The 16,248-nt window shown below is 38.4% G+C and overlaps 1 protein-coding gene and 1 long non-coding RNA gene across 6 annotated transcripts in view; one reads left to right on the top strand and one right to left on the bottom strand.

Moving 5' to 3' along the window:
* AMPH (amphiphysin) overlaps window positions 1-16,248 on the bottom strand; it is a 131,175-nt gene that overhangs the window by 93,813 nt on the left and 21,114 nt on the right. The gene's annotated exons all lie outside the window — the stretch shown is intronic.
* LOC308190630 overlaps window positions 4,674-16,248 on the top strand; it is a 53,857-nt gene continuing 42,282 nt past the window's right edge. Inside the window, exon 1 of the long non-coding RNA XR_013947384.1 lies at window positions 4,674-16,248. This exon is cut by the window's right edge and continues 19,591 nt beyond it. This is a non-coding gene — a long non-coding RNA (uncharacterized lncRNA).

Genomic DNA, 16,248 nt, shown 5'->3' with positions numbered 1-16,248 from the left:
GGAGACTAGGAAAGGAAAAAAAATAATGGTGCCTACATCTGTGAATTTTTAGAAGAAAAAAAAAAAAAGCATTTAAAGGCTTTCCCAAGCTATCAATCAGTCAATAGGATCATGGCATACACTTCATCCAATTGTGTTTATAGGGAAAAAGGCCCTCCAGGTACCCGCAAGTTGCTTATTCTGCACATGGATTACATCCTTAGACTGTGGAGCAGAGATTTGAAAAAGCTGTCAGTTCAGCTTTTTCCTTATGAGGGAAATGTACTGAATCATTAGTGTTGTAATCAGATTGGACTTCCCGAATTTAACTAATCCCTGCCTTGTTCATGAACTGGAACTATTGCAGCAGTACTCTGGCTCCCAGTTTCCTTCTAAACAAGCAGCATCCACTGCCTTTCAGCAGAGACTGTATTTTCCCCTCAGCAGAACAACAAGTATTTTAGAGATACTAAAATGTTTGTCTTTGCAAACATTAGAGTAGAGACATTACATTGATTTTCAGTCATAGGAGCAGTTTAACATTAAACAGCTGACTTTCATAAGTTTAAACTTTACTGTAAGGCTTAATTCTAGAGCAAGCTATTAATATCATCACTGTTCTGACCTAAAGCGATGCCCACTTTAACTGCAAGGCTACAAGCCTGCAAGGAGTGCAGGCAATGAGGCACCCATGAGCGTATACATACAGACACACAGAAATACGTATATATACACTTAGGTGTGTATATAGACATTTTTTTTGCAGTACATATATATGTACACATACACACCCATTGTATTTGTGTAGCTGGGACCAGGATGGCACTTCTGAAGTGAATCTCCTGGTCATCTCCACTGATGGTTATTCTAGAGGAACCAAAGCTGTGGGGGCACTCTGGGAGCACAGCTGGTATGTTCCAGTCCCAGACAGCTATTCAATTAGAGTTAATGCAATTTATAAAAATAAATAAATACAGGGGAAACCGGGTCCTCCATACCTGCTGTTTGGATCTAGAGATAGATCCTTATCAGTTCTCACTCCTTGCTAACATAGACACAGCCCTTCTTGACCTGGCCTCCAGGAAACTGATAAAGACAAAAGTTTATCCTGGATGGGAGAGGTCTGGGGCCTCTTAAATTACAAAGTCTCCTTCAGGTGGGCACACCTAGGTAGTCGGGCATAAGCTAATACCAACTAATATAGTACTTCTGCTACTGCTATAATGTATAAGCCCATTCAAGTCTCATGTACTCCAGGAATGTCTAATTTGGGGGTTGTTTGTTTTTTAAAGCATTAAGAAATCTTGGATGAATAAAAACCATATAACCAGTTTTTCTGTTCCCCTGTTTTTGAGATTCTATAGAACAGTATTTTTCTTACTCATACTTTCTGCTTGAACTGATGTGAAAGAGTTCACATAAAAACAAGAAAATTATTTCATAATTCAAGATGTCATTTTAATCTTAAGACAACCCTTTCAACCTTCCATGAAAATTATTCTTACTTCTGAAAAAAATTTCCACTAATATAATCATAAAGTGCCAGTCAATACACTAAACTGAGTAAAAATATGTTTTGAAAATCTGTCTACTTTTGTCAAGTTTATCAGACTTCCTCCTACAATGTGAAGAACTCCATTTGGAGTGAAATCTGAACTACAGCGTTAAGGAAATGTAACATCAAGTACCACGCACAAACCTCTTCTGACTCCATTAATAAATAGAACATTGTGGGAAAATAAAGCAGGAAAAGCTTTATTTAATACACATCATAAACTCAAGGAATCAACTGTTAGTGAGTGTAATTTTACAAATGTAATGTCCTAATTCTTAATAACTATCCCAGAGGCAGGAGACAGAAACTCTGAGTTGTCTTATGACCTATCTTATTGCAATTGAAACTGCAAACACGCACAGAAATCTAAAACAGGCATCAGATTTTATGTCACGCTGAGTGATAAAACTTTAGGACAAGATGACTTCTATTCGGCACCCCGGTCTCTTTATGCCACCTCCATTGTAATATCAATGTGACTTATGCTAATTTATCCATGTGATGCTCTTGACTGCTATGGCTCCTGTAACCCTGCAGGTAAGGTAAGGAAAATAAAAGTAGGTAATTATACAAGGTACTCCCAGACTGTGACACAGTCTTAAGGTGAAGAAAGTTCACAAAATGCAACTTAAATGAAAGATTGTCTAAACAATGATGCTACTCCTACCAGGATAGTTCTTTTGTTACCCACATGCTCCTGCTTATAGAGACTAAAGACTCTACATCAAAATCTTGTAATAAGCAAGATAATAACAGGACAGAGGAAATATTAAAAGGCACAAAGTAAGAATAATTTTTTTTTTCTTTCTTCATGTGCTGAGTTTTATGCAGTAGATATATACTATGATGGATAACTGCAATGGAAATCCTGGATGCTGCAAGAAATTTTATTAGCTATTCAGTAGATGCCATTGTTTCCTCAAATTTAAATTAATCCCAGTACTTCAGAGCAGGTTGCTAGGAGGCCATTAGAGCTGCTACATTTTCATAGAGGTACTAAAGCTAAATCCTGTTAGCTGCAGACATGGATCACAGCATATTTTTCATAGCAAGAAGAATAAAACCATTCTAGTTCTTATGTTCCACCTCTCAACTTTCTCCTCCATTTTGCATTTGATATGTTCTTCTCTTCCTGGTCTCAGCTGTTGTCAGCATTGCTATGCACTGTAAAGCACTTGCCACATCCTTCAAAAAGGAAACTAAATTTCAGTAGTGCCTGAAATGGTTTCTGCATAAAACATTGTGGTCCTCACGGATGATAAAGCAATATAAATACACAGCTATGTGATTAATGTAAGGCGATATGATTAAGTGCAAGTCAGTGTGATTAACAGAGCTACAACACATTAGCCCTCTGTTTTCTCTTTCCATAATTAATTTAATCGATTCTAAATTTGTTCCAAAATTAGGATGATGCTATTTAAAGCATTTTTCAGATTCAAAGTACCATGTTGGTAAGTATTTATTTTCCTAACCTTCAGCTATTTACTATTTTGCTTCAGAATAAATATGCATCTGTGAATATTTCAAGATCTCTCTCAGTGTCACAGTGGCTGATTCCAGGGGAAATTGCTGTGTGTAAATTGCAGCACTGCTCTAAAAATAAATGTTTCAGAGATTTTGGGGTCATGTTTGGTTAAGAGAAAAAGTTTTACCACAGTGATACAACGCTCCTTATGAATATGGACAAGGAATGCTTTTATTATATATGTATATTATGAATGCTTTTATTATGTATGAAAGTAGTATTTGGAAGTAGATGAAAACTATTAAAAATCCACAGAAGAGATGAAGAATTTCTCGATCCCTGAAGCCAGACAGGGAAGAATTCAGCTCGGGTGTTCAGAAATCAAGCAATTAGCTGTACACTTCCCAAAGTAGTAACCTAAAAATCCCTTTTCCCTAACAGGAGGCAGGCGTGATTGCCCAAAGCACTATTGCTTCTTAGGACCACCTGATGAATTCCCCAGCTGTCCGTACAGTGGGAAGATGCTGTCAGGTCACAAAAAGGTTTCATTGCTGCTTCAGGCAATACTGAGCACAACTCCGTGCTCCTCGCTCACCTAGCTGGAGTCAGTTAGCTTGGCTTCTTGCAGATCAGTGCTGGTTCCCACTGCTTTGTGCCAGCACCCAGCGACCTTCCCACCGCAACCTGCTTGTCCCCACTGCACTGATCAGAGCAGCCTCGCAACTGCAGCACCTGGCAGGAAATATTAATAGCCTGATACAAGAGATAGGATCAGTGGAACAACCACCAGAAATACAAAGGAGATCCCAAGAGCTGCTGCTTCCATTCATTTTTACTAAAAAAAAATATGCTGAACTCTTGGACAAATGAAGAACTCATGACTGTGCAACTGCATAACATCACCGCAAGTAAATCACAGGAACTGAGAAACACTGAACAAGAGCAGAGCGTGAGCTCTGCCCCCACGGGGACTTTTTCTGGAAAGAAAGAGCTACTGGGCTGTCCTACGTCAGGGACAACTGCTGGGCAGACGTAGTTGTAAAGTGCTGGGCATATGCAGGGATATGCTGAATAACCCCTGGGAAATCTGCTAGTCTACGGTCAGAGCAGATTTTCTCCTCTCTCCTACATCATCCTTTGCCAGTAAGCAGTGTATGTTCAACGCTATTGATTCTTAGGAGATCTTCTCATTTTGACATACGTCTGATAGAAAAAAAAGGTTTGGAATATTTGGATTATCATAGCTGTTAGTCCTTCCATTCTTGCAGAAAACAACAACAGCAGAAGAGAAGAGAAGAGAGGAGAGAAAAGAGAGGAGAGGAGAGGAGAGGAGAGGAGAGGAGAGGAGAGGAGAGGAGAGGAGAGGAGAGGAGAGGAGAGGAGAGGAGAGGAGAGGAGAGGAGAGGAGAGGAGAGGAGAGGAGAGGAGAGGAGAGGAGAGGAGAGGAGAGGAGAGGAGAGGAGAGGAGAGGAGAGGAGAGGAGAGGAGAGGAGAGGAGAGGAGAGGAGAGGAGAGGAGAGGAGAGGAGAGGAGAGGAGAGGAGAGGAGAGGAGAGGAGAGGAGAGGAGAGGAGAGGAGAGGAGAGGAGAGGAGAGGAGAGGAGAGGAGAGGAGAGGAGAGGAGAGGAGAGGAGAGGAGAGGAGAGGAGAGGAGAGGAGAGGAGAGGAGAGGAGAGGAGAGGAGAGGAGAGAAAAGAAAAGAAAAGAAAAGAAAAGAAAAAAGTGTTCAAATTTAAAGCAAAATGAAAAAAAAAATCCACCAACAAATTTTTGGCATAGATAGGAGCCTGGAAAATTTCACCTGTAAGTAAGGACAACTTGAAAAGCCATCACTATTTAATTGAAGGGATATCGGAAGGGAATTAATCAAGTAATCAGAAAGAATAAGAATGCAGCATCTAACTCTGCTGCCAGGATAATTTTGATGAGAATTTGAAGTAGCCACAGTGGGATTTATCATGTTATCCTGTTCAGAATAGAAAGCACAGGAATCATTGGATGGATTCCTACACAAGTGCAAGAAAAGCATGTGATGTGTTTTCCATAACATGCCACAAAATGCATGGCTTTAATTTTTTGCATTTTACCCATAAACGTAAGAAATCTAATTTCTGCCCAAACAACCATGCAATCACTGCCAGTTAATTTTAATGCAATTATTTCTCCTCTGAGCAGATTTTACATTCCAAAAAAGATGCCAATTGAGTAAAGATGCCAACAGAGAGAGATGAGGACTGAAAGATAAATAGATACTCATATGGCCAAAGTTCAATGGCTCTAAGTTAAGTTCTATTAATATATATTTAGGAATGAAACTGCAAATTCAGTGTCTAGTTAAAGACAGAAAAAACAACAACAACAACAAGAAAACACCTAATCTTTGAATAAGCCAGAACCCTTTAGCACCTCCAAAACCTATAAAATCTTTTGCCCATTTTCTAGGTCATGAGGTGATCCTCAATGATCCTCAAAAGGATTTTTCAGTTTCAATTTAGAATCTTCTGCAGCAAAACTAACTGTAGATAACCAAATATGGAAAAAAATAATCAATAGCCTATGAGCACAGATTTTAGAAAGAGTCAATGTGAACCCTGTAGGGCCATTTAAGCACTTTCTTCAGGAAAAACAAACAAACAATCAAAAAAAAAAAAAAAACTACTATTTGAGAAACCTTCCCTCTGCACTATATCATTCAATATAACAAGCCTGGAAATTCACACACAGCTTTCAAATACCTGAAGAACTTTAGCAGTATCTGTTATATTAAAATTAATTTAACTTTTCAGAGTTACTGCCTTGTACCTTGCATAACTTAAAGGAAACATATATTTCTCAAGAGAGTAGATAAGCTCCGCATCAGGAGAAAGCAACAAGGGACATACAAGCAGAACTTCGAGCTTGCCCTGCACACTTGGATGGTGCAGAGATTTCTCCCTAGCTTGCAGGTCCTAGATTTTCCTTTTGCAGTCATAACTCCTCATTTCTCATTTTGTGAAGGGCTACCACAGACACTATAAACAAGCTATCACATATCAAGCAAATCATAGCCCAAACCCCTTCTTCTGTCTCTAGAATAGAAGGATAGAACAATTTGCATTCCACACACCTTAGTAACCTATGCAAGAAATTGAGCAAGAGTCCATAACCAAGGAGAATCTAAATTCCCCATTCAAGCCTGGGAATTATTTTTTGATTGTGTATCTATAATATTTGTCCTTTTGAAATCCAATTCTCCTTAAGCTGACTGTTTATTGAGCAAGTCCAGCTCCTGTGTGATTAAAACCCGTTCTAAAACTACCTCCTTACTTAGCAGAAAAATCTCCAATGCCTTTCAAGAAGTATCTATTTATGTCGGCCTTTAAAATACAATTATTATACCTCTCTGTTAGACCTGCTGTGCCAATAGAGAATTGGATTATATTTTACGTTAAATTCACTCACAAACTTTGAGAAAGAAATTATGATTGTAAAAAATCTGTTTATTATCAATGACTATGACAGCAAGAACGTAATTCCTGTATTTTGGGCTATGTATGCCAAGCTATCAGATCAGAGATTTTTTTTTTTTTATTTAACTGTCAATTGAGAAGATTTATTCTTGAGAAGTATGGTGAACAACTGTGCCATTTCTACAATTTCTTTCTTCTCCAGACTATCCCAAACTTGAGTGTTTTTTACAAATAGAATGGAAAAAATAGATATAAGAGAATGCTACTGAAAAACTGAAAGTACACCTGGAAAAAAAAAAAGTAACACTATATTATGCAAATGTATATGTTTACTGGGTAATTTACACGACCTTGATTGAAGTCTCCAGATTAAAAGGATCCTGTAATATTTCTGTAGTGGGTGAGCTGGTATCAGAACAGTGCATCTTCATTTTCTTACTCTTTTCCTTAGAGATCAGATAAATGTTTCCCAGATGATTATATAGTGTCTGCTAGGAAGATGCTGTCACTTCTGTCAGAAAAACATACACTTGGAAAAGAAATTTTGTGGGACTGAGCATCTGTTCAGATGTTTTTATCTTCCTGAAAAAAAAAAGGGCCTTTTGTAAACAAATATTTTTCACATGCATGCTCCCCAGGGGTCTGTTGCTCTGCTTCTACTCCTCCGTGCAAGACGTTTTGCTGACTCACGGAGTCTCTGGGCAAGGTGAGTCCTGTCACTGCCAGCTCAGGAAAATGCTGAGCATGAGAATGAAAATGCACGTTTATTGTCATTGCATGAGGAAACTGTGGGAAGGAGAAGCGTGCCAGAAAAAAACATATGAGCAGCTGAGCTTAGCTGGAAGACCTCACTGAAGTTACCTGCTTCTTAGTTTTATCTAATATAGCACAGGAGAGCATCAGGAAACACATTTATTCATAGCCTCCATGCACATATGCTCACGAGTGACCCATGGGGTGGAACATGCACACTGACTTCTGGCAAGAACATGGAGCATTTTCTTCCTTGGAGGGGGAAAAAAAAAAAGTACTGGTAGTACTCTTAGCATATGCAGTATTCAGTTTATACTCACCCATTAACTGAATGCTGGGTCTTCTTACTTAAAAAAATAATAATTAAAAAAAATCATTTCTGCTATTGCAAGACCAGATTGCTGCAGAAATTTGCAATCCAAAAAGATCTCAATGTAAAAAAAAAAAAAAAAAAAAAAAAAAAAAAACCTTATAATTTGATATTTTAATTATCCTGCTGTCAAATGTCTAAAAGTTGTTGTTTGACTTAAAGGATTTGGAAGCTGTTGCAGCAAAGGAAGGAGGCAGATACAAAAGCTAAATGAATACCAGATGGTTTATCAAAAAGCATAAGCGTAGGGGTGTGCAGAGATCCCAGGCTTGGGTGGGCTTGCCTGGCTTCACTAGCCTAGCAGCTCCATCTTGGCTTATAAAACTCCAGTTCTGGTAAGCACGCCACCATGGCTGCACAGCTCTTGGAGCCATAGTTTTGGTATCACTGCACAGTGCTGTATTTTATTCTACCACATCGGTGCACTTGGTAACAAATTTGCTCAACTGTTAGCTATAGAAGCATGTAAAGAAATGAAGGGTTATCATACAAACAGGGGCAACCTTACCCAGATACGAAATACTTGGGGAAATGTATTGCAGCTTTTTGTGCTGTAACAGGTTTAAGAAAATAATGATGACTGGGCTTTTAGCAAAGTAACCTTTGCTAACCCAGAAAGTCCTCTTTCGAGGAGCCCTTAACAGTACAATGCACAGACAAATTGCTTCTGTGAATCACAGCTTCATGTAAGAAATGCCACTGACTACAAACAGGCAGCGGACAGAACTGCTTCAGGGTTTTCTGTTCTCTAAATACTCCTGTGCAAGAGTGTAAGTGCATCAAGTCCCCAAGGTATGTCAGGAGAGGAAACAAGAAAACAACACAGCTTTTATGAGAGAAAACAACTGTTATTCTCCCAAATTAAACACGCACACAGATATTAATCAGAGATGTGCAAACACTCTGTTCATCTCTACTCTCCACCTCTTTTTCTCCACCTGCAGCTCCCCTATCGTCACTGGTTTCCTTTCAAACTGTTTTGTATGTTTTATTCTGTACCAGCATCTCCAATATTTCTGGGTTCTTGCTCTCTGACCTTAATCCACCACCTCTTTCTTTCCCATCTCTCTCAAGGAGTTTCCTCCTTAGCTCACCTCTTTTGTAATCTGCTTTTCTTTTAGGATAGGTGCTTTTGACCTCCAACTAAAAACCTTACCACACAGTCTATCTTTGACACCACGTCAAAGATGAATTGCCTCAATTAAACAGAAGCTTTGCTCAGGACTAGACACTTAATTGTTTAGCTCATAGTTACACAGTTAGCTCGATGAAATTTTCTTTAAAATTTAAAGTAAGTACATTTGCTTTACTAATAATTAATTTAAACCACATGATAATATTCTTTAAAATTGCATAAGTAGATCAACTATTAAAAAATACAGAAATTAGTTTAAAAAAATCAGCCAGTTATAGACAAGCCAGTAAGTGCCCAATATATACAACAACCATGAGAAACGACATTTGGAAGTCAGCAACCCTGAAGGGAAAAAAAAAATAAAAAATGAATGAGCTATTTAAAAAGTGCACTGGAGCAATAATAACTCAAAGAAACTGCAATCTGTTCAAAAATACCATGCAGGAAGATAATCGGATTAGATGCAGAAGTATACACTATTTCCACCAGAATAATTAATTCCACTGTATCTGGACACCTGCTCACGCTTTGGTATCATCATCTCCATCTACTCCAAGATCTCCTTGTGCAGTCACAGCAGTGCTAGCCAGCCTCTTAGAGCTGGGAAGCACTCCCATGTTTATGCAACAGAGGTAAACAGTTTCCTATTTGTAAGGCCTCTCCTGGGAGTAAGTCCCAGGAGGCTCATATTTTTTCAAGAATAGCTTGTTACCATTTGTTCTGGTTAACTTTGAGAAGGAAGATCCCGTTTTAATGCCTTTCTTTCTGTGCATCTCACCATATGGGCAAACAACCCCTAGATTTTGGGGCAGGGCCAGGAAAACAACTATAAGAAAATGGCTTCAGTGCCTCCATACTGTACACAATACCCCTGTTATTCCTAGCAGCAGCAAATAACACCACCACAAACTGCCTGATCTGAAAATGACTTTACAAACTGTGGTGAAAAATGTGAACAAAAAATTGACTTGCAGTATTTTTTATTTCTTGCATCATTCCTTTTTTTTTCTTTTTTTTTTCTTTTTTTTTTTTTTCCCTCCTCTGAAGATGGGGCTATGATTAAATAAAATCATACCTTGGGGCTCTTTATCTGAACTTAGCCGACCTCAGACTGACTGATGTTGTCTGTTCATGACACTTCCAAATGCTCCATAGCAACATACAGCTTCTACTCTTCATTAACAAGTTAAGAAGCACAAATTGCTAGTTAATCATGTGAAATGCTTATTAGCAGTGTACAAATCAGTCACTAACAGCTAGGAAAAAAATCACTCATGATTAAAAAAATAAATTCTCCAATTAGTTTACCTCAGTTCTTGTTTATCTTGAGATTTTATTCTCTCTCCATTTAATAGCCTAAGTCACCCCTCAAAAAGCTTTTTCTTTATAACTGCAACCTAAACACCGAATAATATCTAAACCTATTTAAAATAGAATATAAAAATACTACCGTTCTTTACAATTCATAACATGAACAGTTTATGTTTGTATTACCCTTTCATGCATTATATTTTTATAAACACCTTACATATAATTAGGATATAAGTGATCAGTCTTTTAGGAGAAATGCATATGCAGATCCTGGACATGTTTTCTTCTTTCATGTAAGCCAATTTTTTTTTAAAAAGCTGTTCAACAGGAACACAGCAAGATGAGAGGAGTGTCTCACAGGATAACGCATATCACAGTCTGAAGCTTTGAGGAAGCATGCAGGAGAGGGTAGAGAAGACAATGATAACCATTGTTCAAATTTATGTATTTTCAGATAATAGCATTGCTCTCTGGGAATTTATACATGGTGTGAGCCAGTACTGTAAAAATGTAAGCTTCTTCCCAGTAGAGAAAGATTAACTAATCAGGAACTTCCAATAGCCACGTAACTCAGCTCTGATCTGTTCAGCCCGCAATTTTAAGAAGGAATTTTCCTCTTTCTGAATTTTGCTATTGGCCTAACAGCATATTACATCTGTGTACCCAAAGGGTCCAGCTACCATGCATGATGCAGACCCCTGCAGAACTATTTCAGCAAACCCACAGAGCAGAAGCATGGAGCGTCATCACCACAGCGTATTGCCAACTCAAACATCACAATTTCTGCAACAAGGCTAAGCAGACCAAAGAGGATGCTAACAGATCATACACTCCAGGTTCGAGATACTTGCTCAGAGAGCTGGATACCACCACGCCACTCTGCACAGTGCAGAGTGGATAGACCCAAACGGCTCAGTTCACTTGCTCTCCCAATGCAGAGTGCTTCCTCAAAAGAAACCTTGAACTAAAAATCACTGCTTGGGTTTAAAACTCAGCAAACAACTCGCTAAAAGGCTTAACAAAACAAAATGAAAAAAAAATGAAATGCAAGTCTAAATAGGTAATAGGAAGGCAGTCCTGAAATACCACACTTGCACTCCAGTGAGTGGTGCCACAAAGGTCACCAAGGCCCATCTTGGACCACCCATTCTTCTGGAAATAAGTAAGCACAAGGGTATTGAACAAAGACTGCCGTGAAATTATTTGAATATGGTTACAAAAGATGCATTTCCAACTGCAAACCTACTAGAGATGCTTCGACACATGTAGAACCTTGGATGTTTTAGAGCTTCTGGAAAAATACTGATGGCAAGGTGCCAGATGCTTCAACTCCATGATGCCAGGTATAATTCCATGATGCCAGAGAGTATCTGACATTCCCAGTGTTCTTCAATAAAGCTTGGAAGGTGACACTATCCTTTTCTGTTCATCTCCACAGACAGCAACTATAGTTTTGGTGTTTTATACCTCTGACAAGAGAGACATAATACACACCAGGTAGAGCCAGACACCCCAGTCAGCACTCACTGGAGGCTCTGTGCTGACAAGAGTCCATATTTTTACCTTAAATTGCATCTGATACTTTCATTTATATTCTATTGAAGACTGTATGGCTTTTGTTGAAAATAGAAAGAAAACTCAGATAAACCAAATCAATAAAAACCTCGACATTTGAGGAGACATCCAACATTCCCCAGACTAATGGCAAATTCTCTCAGCTCAGAGGGGATAGAATCCCACCGTGGTAATCTGACCATAACAAATCTTCATTTGAAAATATCTATGTAGGTAATTGTTTCAAGATTTCATTTATTCAGAGGACCTCTTTCAGTTTGATTCACTTCCCTTTGATGTTATGAAGAAATGGGATGATGAAAGCAAGAAGTACTGTAATCTATGGTGTAAATTAACATTTCTGATTATATTTCAACCCACGGTAACATAAGACTCACAGTGTTTCTACACAAGCCATTGTTCCATACATAATCTACTTTTAGCAGTTTTCCTGATTATGTTTATTATTGCCATCTGATTTTTATTATGGCACCTTTATTCAATCTTCTTCCCCATTCACAAAGAGGTCAATAGAATTGCTGGAATGCTAGAAGTATTTTGTAAGTAACAGGGATGTGCAAAATGAACCTCTTTTGTAGGGTGCATGAGTTTGCAAGATCATATTGGAGTCACCTGTGAGCACACCTAGTCCCTGAGCAAGCTGGTACAGGGAAAATATTTTAATGTCTGGACCACTTTTGTTAGTGGAGATCATAGTCATTCATTATCTTTCAACATGGGGACATCAGCTTGCTAGGCTGGCCACCCGTAACCACATCAGTGACACAGGTACTTCAGAGCAATGTAAGGCTCGTTACAGACATGTATTTAGTAACCTATCACACAGTTTTCCTCAGCTTGTTTCGTGGTCTTTACAACAAAGGGAGTATTTGCTCAATAGATGTCTCACCCAGCTGGCTGTGTCTACGGCTTACACATCGAGGTGCATCCTGTTCCTGATGCCTACACACTGCTTTCTGGATTCAGCAGGATTAAAATATGTTCCCTGGATTCCGACTTCACAATTGAGGCTTGAGAGCAAAACTGTGAGCAATCAACACATTAAGTCATTCCAGCCTTGGCAGAAGACAATAGTGTTCAATTCTGAAAGAAATAATTCATGCTTGAAATAAATAATTAAGAGCTCTACTGTGCTTTTGAGGTAGAGCCCTATCCTGGGAATAGCCTTCAGACGCAGCACCAAGCCTGGTGCAGTCTGCAGCCCCCAAAGGACTATCAGAGCAGGGCAAGACAACATTGGGCTTGAATTTCCCCCCCTTTTTTGTTTATTTCCTTCTTGTAACTGATCCATAGCTAGAATCTCACAATCCAGATGCTACAAAGCGACTGCTATTAGTGGTGCAAGACTTGCTCTGCTTTGTGAAAAAGGAAACGAAGCACACTCCACCTGCAAACTACCCAGGCTGGTCTGTAACTGGACATAACAGTTCTAGCAAATGACATCTTAAGGCTGGAAATTTCCATTTCAAGCCTCCCAGTGCCCTAAAGGGGCCCCAAAAGTCAAATCTTGACTTCATTATTTTGCCAAGTCACAACAGATCAGCTTCTGTGGCATATTCTCTAGCTTTTCATAGTAACAAATAGTGAGACACAGTAATATTTCTATCAGAGCAAAATTTAGGCAGAAATACATGTTATTCCAGTCTGTCTGTAAATGAGAGAGATTCCTAAATGGTAGAGTATTTTATGCTATTGTTTTATCCTTCTCTTCTCCACAGTAGCAGGGGAAGCTACATCTCTGTGGATGCTCACAAATCTGCTCTAGCAGGAAAACGTAGACAAAAAGATCATCAGCTCAGCTAAAGTTAGAAAACTTAAAAATGTTTGATAAGTTTTCCCTGCAGTCATTAATGATTCCAGTGTCTCATACTTCACCTAAAAGCAGTAAAAAAAATTAATCTTGTTCATAAACAAGTTCATGCCAGCGTTCAGATTCAAGACTATGGAAGATAAATATTTACAGACAAGCTTTTGCAACTTGTCATATTCTAGTGCAGACCTTCATTAACAAACCATAACACCAGTTTAGGGAAAGGAAAATCCAAAGCTGCAGAAGATACACAAATCCCCTTTCCATTAACATGGAAGTTGTTCTAGGCTGCATTTTAAATACACCCAATTCACACAACTGTTCATGTTTTGGGATGAACTTCTGCCTTCCTCTAGCTTCGTGTTGGCAAGATTTTATTCCTTCCAATTTAAAATCTTCTTAGTGAATTCACAAGTCTTATATAGATACCGTCAAAGTCAAGCCACATTTCATGGGCCAAACCTTTGAAGCTGTGTGATGGTGAGATTTTACATATATGCTTTCAAGGAAATGACAACCTAGAAAAGAAAACCTATTAGTTGAACAGACACCAAGGTTTCTTTAGCCATCCCAGCTAAGAACTTAAAGAGTGTATAGTCAAGGTTCCAAACTTTGGGTCTGTAATTTTTGTTCTGATTTAAAAATTGTTTTGGTGACAAAACCAGAAAACTTCTGAGAAAGTGCAATCACCAAAAATACATATAAAATGAAAGTATTTCCAAACTCCTCATTATCAGATTATGCGATTCTTCCACATCACAGGTCACAGAAGACAAACTTTACAGCAATCCTGATGGAGTAAAGACCACATGCAAGCATTCTTAGAAATAGAAGAGAATTGACACTCATGTTAAAAAGTATTGTTATTGATGCCTTGATTGCAAATCAAACTCCAGCCAGGGCTCATACTTCAGACAATAGACAATTTTTTTCGCAGTCAAGTTATTTTCCCCCATGTGGTTGGTCTCTCTGGTGTCCCTGATGGTGCAATTAAAGGTTTTCTGGCAAACTGGACTTTGACAAGAGCCGTCTTTGAATCGCAGCATAGACCAATCCACCAGAGCAAGAGACACGGTCCCACTGGAAAACAGGTTTCAGTATTTCTGGTGATCATGAGATCTTAGATGCCCAACGAAAATTTCACCATGAAAATTACATTTCCACAACCATTAGAAACTCACTATGCAGCTTTGATCTTCTCCTGGATTTATTATTACCACACTATGTGCTGTTAGACAATAACTAGTATATAATTTGATTTTGTAATAGTTATCTCAAGAAACAAAAGAAGTGATTCTTTTATAAAGTTCTCCTCTGGCTACATACATATTTAAGCATATGATGTCTGCACAGAGCTGAGGAGCCACCAGTGCAAGGCTCCATCTGTGGAATTATGACTAACACATCTGAAGCTAAAACCCCCTAAATGGTTAGTTTTACTCTCCTGACATTATTTTGCTTTTTTCCCTGCTTTTCCAGGTGCATTATTTCCAGTCAATTTTCCCTTCCTACGGAAAATTATCTACGATTTAATGAAATGTTCATACATCATGCCCAGTAGTAAGTATCTCACTTTACTTTTATGTCTTCTAAGTGGCTCAGAGTTTGCAGCTACGCTGCTTTCTAGAAAATAAAATAGCAGACTGCCAGAGTACACCTGTCCTAGAGCGTGAGTTGGCTCCACAACTGTTTTCCCAAGAGTGACCAATACAGAGATTTCAAGTAAAGCACAAGATCTATTAAAGGCAGCAAGAGAAATACTTGAACAACTAAAAATTGCTCTCCTAAATAAAATTATGACTACCTATAGAATTCAAAGCCTCTGAACCACTCCCTAAATCTTGTTCTGAGTTAAGGCAGTGTGCAACAGTATCTGCCATCCCTCATATAAGTACTGCGCACTAGCCCAATTTGCTTACCCTCGGCAAGTATAAAGCATCAGGTTTTATTTCAGATTTGTTTCTCTATTCTTAATACTATTTGGTGGGTTCAAGCCTTTAGTGGTACTCCCTTTGAAAGAGCTTCTAATCTATCTTCCTATATGGAGAGGTTGATCTAGCTTGACAGGCCATAATAAAGGTTTGGTGTTCTAAATTAAATAGCTCAGAGCTGTGAAAAGACTTATATTTATATTACCATAACTACATTTTGACTTCTCTCATCAGTTAGGTAAAGACTCATTTGTACTTCATAACCGTAAGGAGTAGCAAACCTCAAGACATCATTTTTCTGTTCTCCCATGCTGTTCATCCCACTCTGGTACACGTTGCTCTAACCTATCCTATAAAATACAAGTAAATAAAATAAAACATAAGTAAAATAGTCTGACCTATACCTAAGTAAAATAAGTCTGACCTATTCTATAAAATACAAGTAAATAAAATAAAGCATGGAATGACCAAGTAGTAGTAGTAGTAGTAGTAGTGACTTGGTAGCCAGTTTCATTGCTTCATTATCATTAAAGTCCACATTTTTTCTAATAAGCAGCCCAACCCTTTCTTTGTTTTCACTTTAAGGTGTTTGCATTTTGTCATGTGTCCAGTTGACAGAGGACAGTTGAACACCATCATCTCCAAAGGAAAGCAATAGCAAGTAGTTTCACATATGAGAAGACTTATCACCTCTGGACTTAGTGTTTCCTAATCTAGACTAAGAACAGTACATTTCCTCAACTCTTTGTCGCATGTCATTTTTCCCCTCAACCTCATTGTAAATCTAATATCTATTTTTCAAGGGATTTTTGCCCCAAACTATACAACGGATGACAGCTTATATCGTAATGTAGCTGGCTTGAGCAAGTAGTTTACCTTTGCCATTTTCATCAACATTCCTCCACTAGCTCTA

This window comes from Anser brachyrhynchus (genome assembly GCF_964034855.1).
Source record: "Anser brachyrhynchus genome assembly, chromosome: 2".
NCBI classification, from domain to species: domain Eukaryota; kingdom Metazoa; phylum Chordata; class Aves; order Anseriformes; family Anatidae; genus Anser; species Anser brachyrhynchus.
This window is presented reverse-complemented; position numbering and strand designations above follow the sequence as displayed.